This window comes from Equus przewalskii, chromosome 11, assembly GCF_037783145.1.
Source record: "Equus przewalskii isolate Varuska chromosome 11, EquPr2, whole genome shotgun sequence".
In the NCBI taxonomy this organism is placed as follows: Eukaryota; Metazoa; Chordata; class Mammalia; order Perissodactyla; family Equidae; genus Equus; species Equus przewalskii.
Window position 1 is genome coordinate 19,358,752 of NC_091841.1, and position 18,288 is coordinate 19,377,039.

The following is an 18,288-nucleotide window of genomic DNA, read 5'->3' on the forward strand; positions in this document are numbered from 1 at the left end:
TGTCTTGTATTTAAGTATCCTTCAGGGCATCCTCTCCTCTGTTTCATAACCGTATTGTCCTCTGAGAATCAATTGAATTGAATGTCACTAAGAGACCATCAGCTTGGAAATGGTGTTCGAGTGCTTGCTTGACTGTCCTCCAAGATGTTTATCCATAGGAGGACTGGAAATGCCCAGAGTCCTTTCCTTTCTCTCCACACTTCCCTCTCTCTTCTGCCCCTTATCTCCCTCCTCTTTGAGCATCTGGGCTACATCTTGAAAATCAGTCGTAGGAAAACCTCACCAACCTCTTCATCCAAACAGTTTATGTAGAGGACAAAGAGGAAATGTGTTGCCACATTGCAGAAGAACATAGAACAGCCTCACTTTCGTGCACACCCATTGCACCAGACACAAGGTATGGCAGAAAGAGCACTAGACTGACCGAATGGAGACCTGCTTTCTAGTTCTGACTCTGTTGCCTATTAGCTCTGTTACTTTGGGCAGTTCTCCTCTCTCCGGGCCTCTGACTCCTCGATGACAAAGTCAAGATCTGCTTTGTAAGATCTCTGAGGTCTTGCCTGGTCCTGACAATCTGACAGTGAGTGAATGCATCTTCCCCACACTTGCTGTCTGGGTATGGATCTTTGTGCCAGTGTAGTCCTGGGCAACACAAAAAGAATCCATGTGAATTTGTCCAGAAAAACGACGTTGTATACCTGATGGTAACAGACAGTTTTAGGAGGGTCAACCCAGCTCACAAGAATCTATTTAAGTACTTTGGCCACTCATAGCAGTGATCCCTGGCAAATATTTTGTACATGAAGTAGGAAGTTCTGAGCAACCTTGTTAACACAGATGAATGGATGGGAATACAAGCAGTTTTGTTTTAGTAATGCCGTTCTATTCATTGACCTCCTTCTTAGTTAATGCCAAGAATCACATGGTATGTTTCATCAAAAATTATGTTTAATGCTCCATCATTTGTCAATTTGAAAAGATCCTCCCTCCATTTTGTTGAAACATTTCCATCTGACTTAAAAAGAATTTTATAGGCAGTCATTAAAGTCATTTACTTTTTCAACACCTACCTATTTATGAAATTACCTCTTTGTGTGGTATCCTGGAAGTTTTGTATGCTGGTGAAATGCCTCATGCTAAGATTCAGAATGGGTCAGAATCATGTATTTCTTTTCAAAAATGGGAGAATGGCAATTGAGAAGAGGGAGATGAAAAAGGAGTACAGTACTTCCATCACAGAAGCATTTTCAAGGCCGTTGGTTTTAAGAAAGAGTAGATACACACATTGAGGTACTGGAAATTGGGTCCCTTTAAAATAGTTTTGCCTGTAAATCCCTTGAAAACTCTTCACGTCACCCTCAGGAGCACACAATCCTAGTTTGAAGACTGTGGCCTTAGCAGAACTAGTCTGCTCCAGGATGTTGCCTTCTGCCCTGCTGCCTCTCCTTTTTCTCTGAGCTGGGCTTCAGATTATGGGACTGTAGGAGAATCCACTGGAACACTCATGCCTTTCACAGACCTTCTGTTTGTAGTAAAGGTCAGAATACACAACCCCAAAAGTCAGGGTCCTAGTGGTCAGGACAGAATCCTATCACATGATTCAGTCGTAAAGTTTAACTAGCAAAGTCAACTTTGTGCCCTGACTCCAGTTTCTCCACTCAGCCTGAGCTCCTGGATCCTGCTCTCCAATAAATGAGGTTTCTTGTCCTCCTCCCAACTCTCCCTCTCTCACCAGCTTCCCATTGTCCAGACTGCATTCTGTCCTAATCCTCTACTACTTCCATCCCAACTCCCAAATGGCCAGTCAGTTCCTTCAGAGGCACGACATTCAATAATTCTTGATTGTGGTGACATTGACTTACAGACTTACAGATGTACTCTGAGCCTCTCAGTTTGCAAAGGACCTCCAGATTTCCTCCTTAAATCCCGCAAAGCCATCCCTCAGCCCTCCTAGTCAGCCTTCCTTACCCAACTGAATTCTCATTTTGTATGCTGTTGTAATCTGGCAGTTGAATTTTACTCACACAGATGTATTTAGAATTGTTTAACAGGGCTTTGTCATTGTTTCCAGTCTTTCTTTCCCTCCATTGGATTGTTTTGCTTCCTTATCACATTTTAACTTCTGAAAGCAGAGCCTTGTTTTGTATCAAGTGAACAGCAAATACTTGAACAGCTACTGTTATCCAAAAGTATTTGAACAATTGAGGTTATTCAAAGTACTTAAACAATTACAGTTGTTTAAAGTGTTTAAACAACTACTGTTCAAAATATCGTGAGACATGTCTTTGGCCATTTAGGGTCTGAAATTTTGTTCAGAGACAAACTTACCCCCATGAAACAAGAGTGAAGTTGAGTGGTACCTGCTCGGCAGTAGGAACGCACTGGAGTCATCTGGGAAGGCTTCAGCAAGAGGAGGCACAGGCTGGGCCATGAAGAACGAGGAAGGTGAGGCTAGGTAGAGGAGATGGGGAAGTGCAACAGCCTGGATGTGGAAATTAATCTCCTTAGTAAATATTTACTAGGCAAAAGGTGCATTGAAAAGAGTCAGGAAACCTGGTAGAGTTACTCAATCTCTTTGAGCCTCTTTGAGTCCTCTGTGGGGACTGAAAAACAATATGTGTCAATGTCCTTTGCACACTTCTGGAAACAGGGTAGGCACTTGATATACACTAACTTCCATCCCACCACAAGTGAGATTATGTACACATAATGGATAGGAAGAGATTGCTTGGGACCCCTGAATGCAGTGGGATCTCAGGAAATGCTTAAAGGCTGACAGACTAGGGGATGGAGTGAGTGCGGATTTGAGGGGAAAAGAAGGAGAAGAGAACAGGTAAATTCAGATTTGTGAATCAGCTCTGGTAGAACTCAGTAGAATTTCCAATAGACAAATACCAACCTTAGCAGACGGTGCTCTCCGGCCTCGCACACCTCCAGTGGGGACGCAAGATCCTCTTAGCCCAGCCACTTGGGATGATTCTGGGACTCATTTGCACTCCAGTCTATGTCTTTCAGGTTCTCCTCCTTATATCTGTTTCTGGGGTGGCCACACATCCAGACCTGGTGATAAGGCACACAGCTCAAGCAAACAGAATGTGGTGCTCGGGACTGAAGCTGTGGGTGCATCCCAGTCCCATCAGAGTTTATAAAGCTAGCTCCATCTCCTCTTGATTGCAGGTGGCTTTGGAGGCTCAGAGCTCTGGGGAGGTCCTAGAAACACACCTACCCCTGTGTCCTCTCCTGCGGTCCTGTTCAGGCCTCAGGGAAGAAGAAATTATCCCCTGTTGATTATAGTCACTTGCTTTGGTCTTGAGGCAGAGGGAGGTGAGGGTCTCCTTGAGGAATTGGCACTTATGGTTCCATTCTTGCCAGCAGAATTCCTGTCTCCTCCCTGGATTCTGAAGTCTGGATGAAGAAAAGCCATCTTGCCCCTCGGGAGCTTGCAGGAACCTGGGGGACAGTTTGCCCAGCTATTCTGACTGAATGACCCAAGGGTCCATCTCTGCTGGACATTGAGGGCCTGGGCCCTAATACTGGTCAAACAAGTTGGTGACACCGAGTTCCACGGAGTGTGGGTCGAGCGCTAGGTAGGGGTGAGGCTAGGTTCCTTTTCTTGTGCTTTCTGTGTCTCAGCAGCAGTAGAGCACCAAGGGGAGTTGGGGGCACATGGGGCAGGGGTTCTGCCGCCTGACCCTCTCTAGGAAGCTCTCCTGGCTTCGGCCTCCAGGGAATCATCTGAGGAGAAACTGGGGACCTTGTTAATGGAATAAGTAGTTTATTTATATTAGCAACTTAAAAAATTATATTTTCAGAAATGAAACGAACTTCTAAGCGCAGCAAATGCCAATGGGCATATGGAGAAGCCAAGGGAATTGTTAACCAGAAGCAAAAATGCAAACTGATCATCTCCCAGTTGTGGCTCTTTCCCTCCTTTTCCTGTCTCTGACTGTGCTTTGTGGGCAGGTAGGGTGGGGGTAGCTTCCTCCCTATCCATTTGTCAGCTGACACTGCCGTCCTGAGACTGCATCATGTGGGGCTCAGCTGAGGCTACTGGATCAGGTGGTGGTTATGTTTCTGTGAATCACAGATTGTTTGAGCTAAAGGGAATTACAAGCATCTAACCCAGCGGGCTCTCAACTGAGATGTGATGGTGCAGCAGTGCTTCTGAGTCAGGACTGGCTCACCCAGTGGGAAGACCAGGAGCATGCTCAGGCACCAGCAAAGTAGAGGGATCAACATTAAAAAGAGGATATATTTGGACACTTAAAAAAAAGTACTAGGAAATGATAGGACATTAGGATTTGCTTTAAAATAATCTAGGTGGGTGCATGGGGAAAAATATGAAGGATCTTTGGAGACAATTGACAAGATCTGAATGTGAACTGAGGGTTAAATAATAGTACTCTATCGCTGGGAAATGTCCCAGTTTTGGTAGCCGTACTGGCTGTGTAAGAGAATGACCTATTCTTAGGAACTACTCACTGAAGTGTTTAGTGATAAATGGTTTGGAAAAGAATTTGTATATATATGAATATTCTGTGTATATATTATATACATATATATAAAATGGGATAAAATGAAAAGAATTGGTGATTCTGGATAAAGAGTATATAGAGTTCCTATACTATTCCTGCAAATTTAAAAATTATATTAAAATACTTTATAAATATGAAATATATCTAATTACATCAAAATAAAAAGGTAAAAAAAATCAGGGTGAGAGTAGTGGTGATGGTTGAGATGAAGCAAGAACTGCTATAAGTTGGTAATTGTTGAAGCTGAATGATAGGGTCATGGGAGTTAATTTATCATGCTGTTTTGTACATATTTGAACCCCTTAATAATAGTTTTATTTTTTTATTGAAATATATTTGACATGTAATGTGTAAATTTAAAGTGTAAAACATGTTGATTTGAACAATTTTATATTGTAGTATGATTGCCATTGTAGCAATAATTAGCACCTTTATGATGTCACATATTATCAGTTCTTTTTACTGGTTGGAGTAATTAGGATCTAGCCTCTTAGCAAGTTTGAATGTTATAATACAATATTGTTGCCTATATTCACTATCCTTCAGTATCCTGTGCATTAGATCTCTAGGACTTATTTACTACTTGATGCAAGTTTGTAGCTTTAATCAACACCTCTCCTATCCCCCAATTCCCCACCCCCTGGCAACCACTGTTTTACAAGTTTGGCTTTTTTAGATTCCACATATAAGTGATCTCAAAGAGTATTTGTCTTTCTCTGTCTGACTCTCTCTGTCACTTAGCATAATGTCCCCAGGGTCCACCTATGTTGTTGCAAATGCAGGATGTCCTTCTTTCTCATGGCTCAACAACATTCCATTGTATATAGACATCTTATATCTTCTTTATCCATTCATCCGGTGATAAGCACTTAGGTTTATTCCATATCTTGGCTATTGTGAATAGTGCTGCAATAAATCTGTGAGTGCATATTAATAATAATTTTTGAAAACATTAAAGCATCACAGAAATGTAAAAACTTTTTGCAATTCCTTTCACTTAGTTTACAGTATAAAATTCATAAGTAGAGTGGTCCGCACCGTAATTTTTCAGTTATCTTACAGGAAACAAAACTGATGTTCAAAGAAAGGAAATTGCTTACCCAGGGTCATGCAGCTGATTAGTTCTAGACCCAAAACTTCAACCCATGTCTCATGGGTCCCAGTCTACAAATCTTTACACAATGCCTTCATCCTCTTAAAAGGTGTTTGGTCGGTAATTTGGGATTAATAAGTGCATAGAACTTTCTATCTTGCCCTAAAAAGATGCCTCAGTACTTTCTGGCTTCACTTTTTGGAAATTTTTTAAAATTGAAAATTTAGAGATTAATATAATAAACATCCACCACTTTGACTTAATAAATGTAAATGTTTTTGCTATATATGCTTCAGATCTTTTTTTCAATCAGAAAAATAACACTTTAAAGGTCATTGAAATCCTCATGTATTTTATCCCAGTCCCATGCCTCTCCCTCCCTAGAGACAACCATTATCATAAATTTGATTTGTATCCTTTAGTCTATGAAAGCATAATTTTCAAAAAGATTAGGGGCCGGCCCGGTGGCACAGCGGTTAAGGGCGAATATTCTGTTTCGGCGGCCCAGGGTTTGCTGGTTGGGATGCCAGGTGGGGACGTGGCACCGCTTGGCAAGCCATGCTGTGGCAGGTGTCCCACATATAAAGTGCAGGAAGATGGGCACAGATGTTAGCTCAGGGCCAGTCTTTCTCAGCAAAAAGAGGAGGATTGGCAGCTGTTAGCTCAGGGCTGATCTTCCTGGGGGTGGCGAGGTGGGGGGGTGGGGGGTGGGGGGGGAGGTAGGGGGGTTGGGGGGTGGGGGGGGAGGTGGGGGTGGGGGTGGGGGTGGCGGGGTGGAGGGGAGCCGGGAATTTAGAACTGTGATTCTCATGTAAATATAAAAGAAACACATATTAAAGAGTTTATTCAATTTATCAATGACGAAAACCATAAGATGTTAAGGCTGGTTCAAAGAGCATTTGAATGAATGGGTATTTATAAGCTATAAATGTAAAGAGTGAATGAAAGAAACTTAATTAACTTAAAAGAAAGTCAGAGGAAGACTGCTGGGCTAAATACCCAAGTGGTTCTTGTGCTGGATGGCAATAGACTGTCAACTTTGGGGCTATTTTCTCTATAAGACAGATATTATTTACATTTCTACTAGACAAAAGTCTGTAAGTTAACATGAAAGTTCATTAAGTCTGGAACTTTTAATCAATGGTAAACAGTGAGTCAAATCAGGTCCATTTTCCTAAGTAAATCCTTGGGCTGGCCTGTTAAACAATGCCTTAATATTGACATTGAAAGGACATACCACTCACCTTTTTCCATTGTTTCCAAGTTTTGGATAATTTTTCTTAGCAAGTCTGTATTTCTATATTTTACTACATATAGGAATCCATAAATAGTAATAGTAACTCCTATTTATTGGATTTTTATTTGTGCTCAGCACAGTTTTTTTAAGTCTGTTTTTAATAAAGTTATTTTATTGCGGTCATATTGGCTTACAACATTGTGTAAACTTCAGGTGTGCATCACTATATTTCAGTTTCTGTATAGACTTCGTGTGTTCACCACCTAAGTCCAGTTTTTATCTGTCACCGTACATATGTGCCCCTTTACCCCCTTTGCCCTCCCCCCGACTCCCTTCTCCTCTGGTAACCGCTAATCTATTCTCCTTATCTATGTGTTAGTTTGTTTGACTTCCACATATGAGTGAGATCATACAGTACTTGTCTTCCTGGGTCTGAAATCATGTGGTATTTCTCTTCTCTGTCTGACTTATTTCTCTTAGCATAATGCCCTCAGGGTCCATCCATGTTGTCGCAAATGGCACAATTTTGTCTTGTTTTAATAGCTGATTAGTATTCCATTGTATGTATATACCACATCTTCTTTATCCATTCATCTGTTGGTGGTCACTTGGGTTGCTTCCACATCTCAGCTATTGTGAATAATGCCCAAGCACTGTTTTAAGCGTTTACGTGTATTAATTCCATTTAGTCACTCAATGCCAACATTAGGTACTATTATTATTCTCATTTTACAGATGAGAAAACTGAGGCACAGAAGTTAAGTAAGTTCCCTGAGGTTATAAACTTGAAGGTGGCAGAACTATGATTCAATCCCGGGCTGTCTGGTGTCATCCTGTACACCAGGATTTTGCAATTTTGCCCTGTTTTGCCCTCAATATCATATTTTAGAGAACTCTCCAGGATGATAATGTAGGTATAGCTCATTCACTTTGACTGCAATTTTACCTTATAGTGTTCCAAGGTGTTAGTATACAACAGTTAATTTACCTGTTTCTCGTTGGTGAACATATAAGTTGTTTCCAGACTTCCAGTGTACCATGAATATCCTTGGCTATGTGTCCTCGTGCTTGCATGTGAGGGTCTTTCTAGGTTAATTACCTCAAAATGAAATTGCTCTCCTTTACTTTGGAAGGAGCAGATGGGTCATTAAGTGATCTTTCCACAACCTCTAACAGACTCCAGATGGGCACAGATGTAGCTTACAGAAGGCAGGAGCCTTTCCCTTTTTTCAAAGAGAGAGAAGAGTGACAGAGACTACAGATGCAGAGCCAGAAGCAGGCATCTGCATCCTGAGTCTGAGTGAGGAGTAATAACTTATTTGACCTTTTAAGAAGAAAGGATCTTCGCACCTGTTAGGATGACTGTTAAAAAAGACCCCAGAAAATAACAAGTGTTGGTGAGGGTGTGCAGAATTTGGAACCTTGGTGCATTGCTAGTGAGAATGTAAAGTGGTTCACCAGCTATGGAAAACACTATGGTGGTTCCTTAAAAAGTTAAACATAGAATTACCATATGACCTAACAATTGAACTTCTAGGTACATATCCTAATGAATTGAAAGAAGGGTCTATTAGTTTGCTAGGGCTGCCATAACAAATTACTACAGACTGTGTGGCTTAAGCAACAGACATTTATTTTCTCACAGTTCTGGAGGCTAGGAGTCCAAGATCAAGGTGTTGATGGGGTCGGTTTCTTCTGAAGTCTGTCTCCTTGGCTTGTAGATGGCCATCTTCTCTCTGTGACTTCATGTGGTCTTTCTTCTGTGTGTGTCTGTATCCTAATCTTCTTTTCTTATAAGGAGACCAGTCATATTGGATTAGGACCCACCCATATGACCTCATTTTACCTTAATTACTGCTTTAATGACCCTATCTCCAAATACGGTAACATTCTGAGGTACTGGAGGTTAGAAGTTCAACATAAGAGTTTTGAGGGGGACCTAATTCATCCTATAACACATGGACTTAGATACTTGTACACCAATGTTCCTTGTAGTCTTATTCACAATAACCAAAAGATGGAAACAACACAAATGTCCACCAACAGATAAGTGGATAAACAAAATGTGGTATATACATAGCATATAATATTATTCAGCCAGAAAAAGGAATGAAATTCTGGTACATGCTACAATATGAATGAACCTTGAAAACTTTATGCCAAGTGAAATAAGCTAGACACAAAAAGACAAATATTGTATGATTCTACTTATATGCAATACCTAGAATAGGCAAATTCATAGGTAGAGAAAGTAGGATAGAAGTTACCGTGGGCTTGGGAGAGGGAGGAATGAGAGTTATTATTTAAAAAATACAGAGTTTCTGCTTGGGATGATGAAAAAGTTCTAGAAATGGACAGGTGGTGATGGTTGCACAGCATTCTGAATGTACTTAATGCCACTGATTTGTACACTTAAAAATGGTTGAAATGATACATTTTATGGTATGTATATTTTACTGTAATAAAAAAAGAGGAAAGAGAAGGGTAACAGTATCTGACTTCCAGGCTTGCTATGAGAGTTAAATAACATATTATTTGTAAAAGCACCTCCTGCTGCATATAGTAGATGCTCAGTAAATTATAGCTGCTACTTGTTTCTTCATTTCCTTGATCATCTTCTTTGTCTTCTTCTGACTTGTGTTAATTTCAGAGTTCAGGGTCTGTATCGACTGAAGTGTGCCCCCCCACCCCCTTGCAAATCATATATTGAAGTCTGAACCCCCAATGTGACTCTTTTTGGAGATAGTGTCTTTAGAGAGGTAATTAATTAAGGTTAAAAGAAGTCACAAAGGGGCCAGCCCTAGTGGCCTAGTGGTTAAGTTCAGCATGCTCTGCTTTGGTGGCCCAGGTTCAGTTCCTGGACATGGACCTACACCACTCTGTTAGCAGCCGTGCTATGCTGGTGGCCCACAGACTAAAAAATAGAGGAAGACTGGCACAGATGTTAGCTCAGGGTGAATCTTCCTCAGCAGAAAAAAAAAAAGAAAAAAAGAAGTCACAAAGGTGGACACCTAATCTGATAGGAATAGTGTTCTTATAAGAAGAGGAAGAGACACCAGAGAGCTCTCTCTCTCTCTCTCCTTGTGCAGAGAGAGAAGGGGCCATGTGAGGACACAGCAGGAAGGTGGCTGTCTTCAAGCTAGGAAGAGAGGCTTCACCAGAAACCAGCCCTGCTGACACCTAGATCCTAGACATATACCTCCCAGAACAGCTGAAAATAAATTTCTATTGTTTAAGCCACTCCATCTGTGGCATTTTGTTATGGCAGCCCTCGTAGTCTAATACAGAGACTGGGGACACGATAGTTGTGGCCAACTTTCCACTATCCACACAGGCATTACTTTTCAACTGTCATCTCCAACCCTACCAGGTGGTTGCCCTTCTCTGCTTGGGCTTTCTCACCCTGCCATCACTGGGTGAGTATTTAGAAAGCTCGAATTTATCTCAGTGTTAGCCTGAGGAAAACATGATTAGAAGGAAAATCTGCTATAGAAATAAATTACCTTGTGGGTTTCTGAGACAAATATGAGTTATGTTTGGAATGTCTGTGCAACTGCTCTCTCCCCACGGACACTGATGACCAAGTGCTGACTGTAAATGATACACATGCAGATATAGAAATGGAGGTGCATACCTGGATTGTGTAGACTGTTCAAACAGCACAAGCCCAAAGGAACCAATTTACATGGAAGTGAGAGCAGGTGGGAGAGAATGAAGTAGAAAGAGCATGGCTTTTGCAATTAAACAGGTTAAGACAATCTGGCTTCATCACTTTTACAAATTGTATGATCTTAATTAAATCACTTAACCTGAGGGTTTCCCTTTGCAAACTGGGGGAAAGTACCCACTCCAAAGCGTAATTGTAAAGGTTCACATGAGACAATGTTTGCAACGCATGCATAAACTCTAATTGCTTCCTTTCTCTATTTTGAAGTAGAGTTAATCAAGCAGATGTTTTCTTACAGTCCCACAGAATGTAAAATAGAGGGGAGACCAATATTTCCCAAGGGGTAAAGATAACAGAAAGAGTAAGGACCTGTGAGGGAGGGCAAACTTAGTGGAAAGTGAGAAGAGAAGAGGGCCTAGTTCTTAGTAGGGGCTTAAAAACAAAATCTGCTGAATTAAGTGTAATTATTAGATTGCTATATTACATTTGCCTAGCTAAAGGTAACAGAAAACTCAAACAAGGTGCCTTAAGTGATAAAGACATTTATTCTTTAATAATAAATTTGATGGTAGACTTGTTTTATTTATTTATTTATTTTCAGGACGATTAGGCCCGAGGCAACATCTGCTGTCAGTCCTCCTCTTTTTGCTGAGGAACATTAGCCCTGAGCTAACATCCGTGCCCATCTACCTCTATTTTATATGTGGGACACCTGCCACAGCATGGCTTGATAAGCGGTGTGTAGGTCCACACCCGGGATCCGAACCAGCGAACCACAGGTCACTGAAGCAGAACGTGCAAACTTAATCACTGCACCACCGGGCTGGCCCCATGGTAGACTTGTTTTAATCAGTGAACAAATATCTTACTCAGAAGTCAGGTAGCTAATTTCTCCTGGAAGCTCATTGGCCAGAAGTAGATCACATTATCACCTCTAACCACAAAGGTGACTGGGAAAGAGAGTACTGGCTTATTAAGCCTCTGGAGTTTGAGGCAGGCAAGGCAGAAGGAAGAGGAATGGTTGTTGGGTCTGCAACACTGGGCTTAGATTGTTAGGGGAGACAGGAATGACTACTTAATGCGCTTATATTAGTGGAGGGACAAAAAACGTGACCTGGATGGATTTGGTGTCTATATTTAAACTGCTTTCTCTATGAAGAAAAAAAATGGAAATTTTCTCTTATCCCATCTTGAATATCCTCTCTCTTCATTACATATTCAAATCCTACTTTCAGGTAAATACCTACTGTTCACTCATTCATGCATATGTATAGGCATTCATCTATTTATTAATTCACTTAATAGTATCAATTTTATACCTACCATGTGCAAAGAGCCGTGCATGGTTCCTTTGTCTTAGGTAAGTCTTTTGTCTTAGATGTCCAAAGGAAGCAGGTACCTGGTAGGAGCTGAATGCAGACTCACCAAATTTAGGAACTCACCAAATTAACATGTGTAGTTTCATAATCCTGAAGATTCATCAGAGATAAAACTTGCAATTTTGCTGAGATATGAATTCAAACCACCTGCACTGTCCTGCTGGTGTTTGCAGTGACTCACTCTCCTCGTAAGTGAATTTAGCTCAGCTCCCAGTATTTGCATCTCAGTGTGCCTTTGTTGAATATGCATTTTATAAGGAAATTATATGCTAAGTGAAATTTCCCGGATTGGGGATCGGATAAGTTTTCAGAAATGTCACTCAATAATAGAGAAAGTCTAACCAGTGTTCTCTAAAAGTCAATCATAGTTTTTGCTAAAATTACATGCGACTTGTAATATTTGCTTACTGTTAAAACTCACTTAAAAACGAACTGAACCCAGCCCTACCTTAAGAAAAGAAATTCCTAAAATCCATGGATTTAATGTCAATTGTATTTTTAGTGCATATTAAAATAAATATATAACTCATAAAGTAAATTTGTTAACTTGTGTTTTACCTAAAATCCTGTTGTCCACTCTAACATGGCCTTGGAAATCACTTAAACCAGGTTTAAATCCTAGTTCTGATATTTACTAGAGGTGTAGCCTAAGATGAATTACATAATGGCTATAACTCCCAAGTTCCTCATCTGTGAAATGGGGTTGAAAATTCCTATCAAGGAATGTTGAGAGAACCAAATGAGATACAGCCCACACAGTGTGTAGATTTGTGTAGTGTGTGGTGCATAGTAAGCTTCCAGTTAATAATAGCTTATATTGACTATGGATTGCAATTTAGATTAACTAATTGCCAAATATAGCTTTGTCTTCCTGGAAACAAAGACAAAAAGAGTAAACTATTTGACTCTATCCTAGTAGAATAGATTTTCCTTGGGGTGCTAAACGCAGGCATCTCTAAGAAAGTGTCAGAAATCCAGTGAGCAGCTCGCTGAAGATTGGTGAATGGCTGTGATTGGTAAGTGGTGACTGGAATGAAGAAGAAAAAGGTGAGTCTCAGGTAGAATTGGAACAGGATATCGCATACAGACTCTGAGTGACCAATAGGAAGAGCAAGCCTGGAGGAAATGCTGTCCAGTCACAAGGGTGCTGAAACGATGCAGTGCCGCAGGCAGCAAGTTGTAAGTAATTTTGTCCAAACATGTCTCTGCTTCCTAACGATCGTATCTCAGGTACGCCTCCGCCTCCTCTTCTCCACCTTTCTTTCTTTCTTTTTTTTTTTTAAAGATTTTATTTTTTTCCTTTTTTTCTCCCCAAAGCCCCCCAGTACATAGTTGTATATTCCTCGTTGTGGGTCCTTCTAGTTGTGGCATGTGGGACGCCGCCTCAGCGTGGTTTGATGAGCAATGCCATGTCCACGCCCAGGATTCGAACCAACGAAACACTGGGCCGCCTGCAGCGGAGCGCGCGAAGTTAACCACTTGGCCACGGGGCCAACCCCTCCACCTTTCTTACAGTCTGTCACCTCAACCTTTCACCCATATCTACCTTTCTCACTCGTGCCTCCACATCCCACTCCATCTTCTCTTCCAGCTGTCTGATTGCTGACCTTCCTGTAAATAATGCTTGCTACTCCCAGCATTTACTGCATTCCTAGGATGGTGCTCGTGGGGAAAGTAGCTGGAATGAGCCTTTGAGGGTTGATGGCTACAAAACACTTTATCCTTAAGTCATAAATAGCCTCCAGTGTTAATGTGGCTGGATTATAGCCTCAAGGACAGAAGATGCTGAAGATGACAGGTTTCAGAAACATGGTTATAGCTGCCTCTTATTCTGTGCTAAACTGTTCACCTTTATCTCCCATGTCTCTCAGCATGGACTGCCCCAGAGGTCCATCCAGTCTGACCTTTGCATGTAATGCCCTCTCTAATTCCCATCTTCTTGTTGTTCTTCAAGCTTATGATGGTTTTCTTTCTTCCCCAATCAAGATTTGTCTTTCCCATGCTTGAATGTCCAGTTTAAACTTCCCCTCTTCCCGACCACCCTAACTGAAAGGAATATTCCTTTCATCTGAAATCCTACAGTATTTTCACCTTGGACATGCCACTTCATCCTTGGTTATAAACTGCCTTAAGCACATTTTGAAAATTACTAAATTTGTGACAGTTTTGCCTCTCTAGCGAAACTATGGGCATTTTGGAGGGCAGGGACCAAAGGGTTTGCATGGTCTGTATTCCATATAGCTCCAAACATATAGCAGGATACACAGTGGTGCTCAATAAATATTTACTGGTTGAATAACAGAAGGGAATGACTTTTGGGGAAATGAAAGGCACAGAAAAGTGAATTGAAAATTGACCAATAGCATCTCAGGAAGGGAACAGGACCAGAGAATCTCATAGGTTGTTACTTTCCTTCATGATTAGGCACAAAAGGATGATTGGGGATTGGACATGGGAGGAAGTGGTTGGAGCTGGGGCAGAGCAGGCTACAACAGGATTTGCAAATACAGATTCAGGTGTGTCTAGGCCTAAAATTTGAGGTTCAGGGAATTCAGTTCAACCTAATCTGATTAAATTGTCATAGAAATGTAGAATCACAGAGTGGGAAGGGACATCAGGGGTCACTTCAAAAGGCATTGGCTGATGTGTGAGTCTCCTTTTCAACATCCTATCCATGTGGGCATCAAAACTCTGCCCAGACACCTCTAGTACTGGGACTTTATTTGATGGAATGGAATTCAATTTGGCTCAGTTCAACAATTAAAAAATCTGAGTACCTAATATAAACCTAACATTGTGGCATGTGCTCCTGCTGGGAAGGAACAGGTGACCTACAGCTCTGCATTTCTGTGGCTCCTATGGAGTGTGGGGAGTTTCCTACAACATTTTGCTAGGTTCATCTCTTTTTTTTCCTTCCTTTTTCTATCCTTCCCTCTATGGTTCTTTCTTTCCAACAATTTTCTTTTCCTATCCTCTCTTTTCTTTCCTTCATATATTCAGCATAATTTAGGCTTTCTAAGAGCATTCAAATCTTGGGATAGTTTCCTTGGAAATACTGAGGGCAAAGGAAACTATGACTCTCTGTCCTAAGAACATATGTAAAAGATGGAAGAAACCTTAAAGATTGTGTATACAACTCTGTCATGGAAAAGGAGATACTAAGGGCCAGAAAAGAAAAACGTTCACTCCTGATCACCTGATCAAATAGATGGTGAGGACGGGTGAGATTAACTGTCAAAAATTCCAAACCGCAGATCCCAGAATACTCCCAGTGACCAACACTCAAGTATGTAAAATAAAAGGACTGTAAAATTTGAGCTGACAAGGATGTCACATTTACATATCATTTGCATACACCCACATCAATCCCTGTGATCTCTTCTCAGTTATTTCTCAAGTGAAAATGTATCATTGCTTCCCTTGTTTGTCATTTTTAGTTTTTCATTTCTCTATTCCTCTTCACCCACTCACAGTCTTTGGCCCAGATCTTCTGCAGCACGCAAGGGGAAAAAGTATTCGCAGAACATTAAAATTAAGCTTCAGACAACTGTGTTTCTCTGACCATCTGGTTCCTTCTAGAACAGCCACTTCTCAAAGGCAGGAGATCTTGGCCTCAATGTTGCATCCAGAGCCCAGAAAAGGGGGATGCTCAGTAAGTAAGGCCCAGGTTGGAGAGGCTGATGGTTACAGGCAGAGCCACCCAGAGATAGTTGGGACACATGGTCTGACAATGATTTTAATACCAGACTGTATATTCCTTGAGGGCAATGACTTTCTTATTCATCACACCATCTCCAGCACTTAGTCCAGCATGAAGTACCTAGTAGACCATATATATTTGTTGAATGCATGAATGTATGAAGTTATATGAAAAAGCTTTACGTCCTTATATAAGGGTACAAAAGACAAATATCAGTTAGTTATCTACTGAATGAATCGCCTCTAGAGAAAATAATAACATCTCATGCTTTTGGAAATGTCACAGCCATTCTCTTATTTGATCTCTACTGTAGGTTTCTGATATACGTGTTTATTGGGAAAGTGCCATGTGAAGTCCTAACTGCTATAGAAGAGTCATGTGTTATATTTTTGACATAATTAATGGATTAATCAATTTTTGGAACAAATATTCCCAACCTTAGATTAGGTTCCTGGGAGGCCGAGTAACAAAATTTATCCTCAAGAACTCATTAGAGAGGAATGACACATAAATAAATTCTTAATAAAGACATGTGAATGCATAACTGAGGAATCCAATTTGAGTCAGTTTAAACAAAAGAGGGGAATTTATCATAGCTTACAGAAGTACCTCATGGACGTGGTGGTGGTTTTGAAACATGTCCAAAAATTCTCTGATAGTCCTCCTTTCAAGAAGTGCAGCTTAATTCCCTCCCCCAGAGCATGGGCTGGACTGAGTGACGTACTCCTAACAAATGGAGTGTGGATGAAGTGATAATGTACGACTTCTGAGACTTGGCCATTGCATTAGTTTTCTAGAGCTGCTGTAACAAAGCGCCACGAACTGGGTGACTTAAAAAACAGACATTTATTGTCTCATAGTTCTGGAGGCTAGAAGTCTGAGATCAAAGCAGGATTGTTTCTTCCGAGGCCTGCGAGAGAACCCATTCCACGCCTCTTGCTCAGCTTCTGGTGGTTTGCTGGCAGTCTTTTGGTGTTCGCTCTGATCTCTACCTTCATTGTCACACAGCGTTTTCCCTGCGTGCACATCTGTCTTTGTCTCCAAAGTTCTCCTTTTCACAAGGACATCAGTTGCATTGGATTAAGCCCCGCCCTAATGACCTCATTTTAACATGATTCCCTCTGTAAAGACTTGTCTCCAAATAAGGTCACATTCTGAGGTACTGAGGGTTAGGACTTCAACACATGAATTTTGAGGAGGACACAAGTCAACCCATAGCAATCAGAAAAGGCATGTGGCTTCCTCCCTGCTCACTCTCTTGGATCATTGGGTCTGGGGGAATCTAGCTGCCATGTTGTAAGAACACTCAGGAGGACCTATGCAAGTCTACTTGACAGGGAACTGGGGCCTCCTGTAAACAACCAGTGAATGAGCCACTTTGAAAACAGCTCTTCCAGCCCCAGTCAAGCCTTGAGATGACTGCAGCTCTCCCTGACATCTTTTCCCCCGAGCTTCATTGAGGTACAATTGCAATAAAAAATTTTATATAGTTATGGTGTATACTTTGATGATTTGATATGCTTATACACTGTGAAATAATCCCCACAATCAAGCTAATTAACATCATCATCACCTCACATCGTTACCATATATATACATATATACGTATATATATATATATTTTGTGTGTGTGTGAGAACACTTAAGATTTATCCTCTTAGCATATTTCAAGTATACAGCACAGGATTGTTAACTATAATCACAGTGTTGTACATTAGATCCCAAGAACTTAGTCAGTCATCTTCCATAATGGAAGCTTTGTGCCCCTTGATCAACATCTCTCATTTCCCCCTCCCCCAGCCCTTGGTGGAGAGTAATTCTACTCTCTGCTTTTATGAGTTTGACTTTTTAGATTACAAGTATAAGTGAGACTATGCAGTATTTGTCTTTCTCTGTCTGGCTTATTTCACTTAGCAACATGTCCTCCAGTTTCATCCATGTTGTTGCAAATGGCAGGATTCCCTTCTTTTTCAAGGCTGAATAATATTCCATTGTATATACCACATTTTCTTTTTCTGTTCATCTGCTGACAGCATTTTGATTGTTTCCATATCCTAGCTATTGTAAATAATGCTGCAGTGAACATGGGAGTGCAGATAACTCTTTGAGGTCCTGATTTTGTTTCCTTTGGTTATATACCACAAGTGAGATTGCTGGATCTTCTGATAATTCTATTTTTAATTTTTTGAGGAACCTCCATACTGCTTTCCATGATAGCTGTACCAGTTTACATTCCCACCTATAGTGCCCAGGGTTCTGGCTGACATCTTGAATGTAACCTCATGAGAAACCACGAGCAGAACCACTCAGCCCAGCGGCTCTGGAATTCCTGACCTGCAGAAACTGTGAGATAATGAATGTTTGTTGTTTAAAGCTGTTAACTTTGGGATAATTTGTCATGCAGCAATAGATAATTAAAACAGATTGCACAGAAAGAGAGAAGGCAGGAACTGGAGTCTGGAAAGTAGGCAGAACTCTGCCTCTGGCTGCTCTGCCTACTGGCTTTCTCCAGTACTTCAATCATCGACAGCAACATGGTTACCCCGTGGCTCCTGTGTTTACATGCTACAGTTCCAGTGACATAGAAATCCCAATTCTGAATTTTTGAGTGAGGCAATGTGGGGTCCAACTTGGCTTAGTTGTGGCAGGGGATATGTTTAGGGACAAATCCAAGTTT

The 18,288-nt window shown here is 41.1% G+C and overlaps 1 long non-coding RNA gene across 1 annotated transcript; it reads left to right on the forward strand.

The window, feature by feature from the left end:
- Positions 1–2,297: 2,297 nt before the first annotated feature.
- Positions 2,298–5,912, forward strand: LOC139074359 (uncharacterized). Its single transcript, XR_011523890.1, has 2 exons — positions 2,298–2,445; positions 3,376–5,912. It is a non-coding gene; the product is annotated as an uncharacterized lncRNA (long non-coding RNA).
- Positions 5,913–18,288: the final 12,376 nt, after the last annotated feature.